General features: G+C 41.7%; 1 pseudogene; it reads right to left on the bottom strand.

Annotated features, from left to right (window-relative positions):
* Window positions 1-1,072: 1,072 nt before the first annotated feature.
* Window positions 1,073-1,191, bottom strand: LOC118606161 (annotated as a pseudogene).
* Window positions 1,192-3,823: the final 2,632 nt, after the last annotated feature.

Genomic DNA, 3,823 nt, shown 5'->3' with positions numbered 1-3,823 from the left:
GCTCAAGTCTCAGTTCTGCTCCTAAGTATGGCAGTGACCTTGGGGCATTGGCTCATATTGTGGTTGAATCTAGGAAGCAGCTGTCTGGGCCTTAAGGAACTAAACTCTTGAATCCCCCTGAACAATCACTTTTATGAGGGAATGTTTTTGAGTTCTTCAGTGCTGTCCTGGGAACCACTTCGCAGCTGGAGATCATTGGAAATAGATAATCTCAGCCTTAGATTCTAAGGCTGTCAAGGCTGCCGCTTTATTTTATCACTTTACAGTTCAGCACACAGAATAACTTCTTAGTGGTCATGAAGTTTCCTAGTAGCCAGCTCAGCACCTACACTTTCACTGCCCTAGCTCTTTCCAGTGGGGAAAAACCATTTCTGGAAAAATGGAGCTTAGTCTCCTGTGTTCTTCACTGGGTAGAGAAAGGTCACAGAGTCACTATTTCAGGTGCCTGAAGAGGCTAGGAGGGGATTAAGTCCAGAGGCAGCTGCCAGCTGCCCAAGAACTTCTGCCCAAGAGGCAGAAAAAGAGACCTCAGTTTTACAAAGGGAAAGGCAGAAAGAGAAAGGGAGAGAATCATTCATACTCATTCACTGAGCACTTACAAAGACCCATAAGTGGCATAGGAGTGGGGAGGAGGTTCAGCACTTGCTGTCACAGAAGGAGGCTTTCTATAGATGTTTGTTTGCCTTTGTAACCAATCAAAAAAGGCATCGTGCGATTTAATAAACCACGTACCTCTTAAGCTTCTATTTTCTTATCTATAAGATGGGAGCAACACCTAGCACAGGGTTCAGCAAGCTCTTCTTGAAAAGGACCTGATAGTAAATATTTTCAGCTTTACGGGCCATACAGTAGTCTCTGTCGCTACCACTCAGCTTTGCCATTGTAGCATGAAAGCAGCCACAGACAATACATAAAGGAATGGGCATGGGCAGATTTGATCCGTGGACCATAGCTTGCCATCCCCTGGTCAAATCCCCCGGTCTGCATAGGGTATTGGGAGGATTAAATGAGCTAGTCCAAGTAACGCAACTTTGAGACAGCCTTCTTTTATTTTATTTTATTTTTTTTTTAACACCTATAGCACCTGGCATTCCTAGCTGGTCTCCCATCCAAGTACTAACCAGGCCTGACCCAGCTTAGCTTCTAAGATCAGACGAGATTGGGCACGTTCAGGGTGGCATGGCCGTAGACCCAAGTAACATGCTTTATATAGCATACTGGAGTTCAGTGCTTGATGAATGTTAGCTATTATCATTGCTCTGATTTGAGGCTGCCACATCTGTATGTGCTGCCTTTGCTCACTTTAGTGAGTGATGCAGTTCTCAGAGCTCTTCAGGAGATACATCCAGCCCCTACCCTCTCGGGCATATGGAGGTTGGCATAGATGGGGTTTGCTAAGAAGAGCCCTGAGATGGAGTTTAGTGCACAGGATGTTTATTAAGGAATGTCCTTGGGAGCAACCCCTGTGTAAAGGAAGAGAAGGAACCAGGATTGGGCAGAAGGAAAAGTCTAGTTGTCCAAGAATAGGCTGAGCCAAATCCACAGGAATCTCTGGAGCTAGAATGGCCATCAGAATTGTCCCACACTGGGTCAGAGGTGCTGCGCCTTGGTACCCCTACCTGGAACGGTCACTGGATGTGGTCCTGCCTGGGAAGACTATGTCCTTGGGCGAGGCAGCTCTGCAGCTCAGGCACTCCAGGAGGAACTGACAAGTGAAGACTTTCTGCTGACGGCACACTCATGCGACAAGGGTGGGAGGAGATGGGATCAATCCTGATCATGAATTGTGGACAGAAATGACGTGTCACTTGCAGCCCGAGCATTTAATTGTTGCTGCAAAATTCTTCAGAAATCTCTTGCTCTGTAACAACCAGCGATTTCAAGATGGTAGCTGCTCTATCGGTCTGGGTTCCAGAGGGACAACAGTGAACAGATTCCTCTATCAACCTATAATGGAAACAATATAAGCAAGACTTAAATATGAGTTCTTCAAAGCCACAAAGATTTGGGGGTTGTTCGTTTCTGTGGTATTGTTAGCTTTATATTTATGGGTCCTCAGTAGCAGCTGCAGAGGCTACTCTAGACATAATTGCATGTTTTGAAGTGAAGACACCCTTATAATCTTAAAAAACCAAGGAACTGCTTTGAAACCATCATCATCATAGCTAACACAAGCATTCCATGAGTTCACTAATTTAATGGTTACGACAACCTATATATGACACGGATATTACTATTATCTTCATTTTAGAGAGAAGGAAACTGATACTTGTAGAGGTTTATTACCTTGCGCAAGTCCAGGAGTGTGCCGACTATAACCCACAGTCCAGATTGAGCTTATGGCCTGTTTTTGTAAATAAAGTTTTATTAGAACACAATGATGCCTATTCATTATGTAGTATGTAATTACGGCTGCTTTCATGATACTGTGGCAATGTTGAGTAGTTACATAGGGCCTACAAAGCTGAAAATATCTACCATCTGGCCCTTTACAGAACATTCCCTCTCCTTCCTCCACCCCCTACTCTTCACAAGGCCTGGCTCCAAACCCAGATTGTCTCACTCCAGAGACAACACTGATAATTCAGGTATAAGTAAACGCTAGGTAGGCTTGGAGCCTGTAGGAGTATTATAAAACTTTCTCATTTTCATTATCCTTGCTGTACACCTTTTAATTTAAAATTTTCATGACATTTATTTCCAACAATATGACAGGTTTCATATTCTGAAAATCCTCCCCTAAAAACCACCTATAAAATGCTGGATAAAAGAAAGAGCTGACTTGGCAAGAAATTAAGGTAAATCTTCAGAGGTCAAAAATGAAGTAGAGGCCAGAATCCAGGAGCATGGTAAATTTTTATTCAAACAAGCAATGGACCCCTAAGGGCATTTATTGGGGGCTTGGGGACAGACAGGTGACAAGGTAGTGGAGTGTCAGCACAGAGACTTTGGAATGAGTCCTCAAAGACCCCAAAGTCTGGACTAGAAAGTATTGGCCCTATACAGGAAGACAGATAATTTTGTATCTCAGCTTTGATTATGGTTAAAAGAAAAAAAAAAAAGTCTCTACCCCACTTCCCTACCACCAGAGATAATAATCACAAACCAGGCCTCAAGTCTGGGGTTGAAATTCACTTTCTTGCCTATTCTGAAATCATTTTAAGCCAAATAAAATTAAAATGGTCCTAGATTAGTAGCTCCCCAGGCACTTGGCAAAAGTAAATACAAAGAGAAGGAATAGTATCTCAAGTTAAGTCTCATAAAACTCTCACAGATAATGCTCCAACAAAATGAGCTCACAGTAAAAATCACAAGACACTCACAGAGCAAGACAGCATGAGACAAGAGTTAACAGAAACATCAAGCAACGGAATCAGACACACAGGTCTTTAGATGTTAGAATTATCACATACAGCACAGCTTGGCAAACTTTTTCTCTAAAGGGCCAGATGGTATATATTTTAGCTTTTGCAGGCCATTCAGTCTCTATCAAAAAGACTCAACTTTGCCATTCTAGTGTGAAAGCAGACACAAGCAGTATGTAAATTAATGGGCTTGGCTGTGTTCCAATAAATCTTTATTTACAAAAGTAGGGAGTGTGCCAGATTTGACGAGGAAGCCGTAGTTTATAAAATAAATATGTTTTCAGTATTTAAAAAAATTTAAAACATAAGCAAAGAATAAAGTACTATCATAAACAGCCAAGCAGATTCTTAACTTCTAGAAGAAAAATATAGTTGAAATCTTAATGAGTTAATTAGCACAATAGAACAACTGAAAAATATAATTAGTAAATTGAAAGTTAGATACAACAAAATTACTT

Source organism: Rousettus aegyptiacus, unplaced genomic scaffold (assembly GCF_014176215.1).
Source record: "Rousettus aegyptiacus isolate mRouAeg1 unplaced genomic scaffold, mRouAeg1.p scaffold_m13_p_7, whole genome shotgun sequence".
In the NCBI taxonomy this organism is placed as follows: domain Eukaryota; kingdom Metazoa; phylum Chordata; class Mammalia; order Chiroptera; family Pteropodidae; genus Rousettus; species Rousettus aegyptiacus.
Note: the sequence above shows the minus strand (reverse complement) of the source record. Positions and strands in the feature narration are given on the sequence as shown.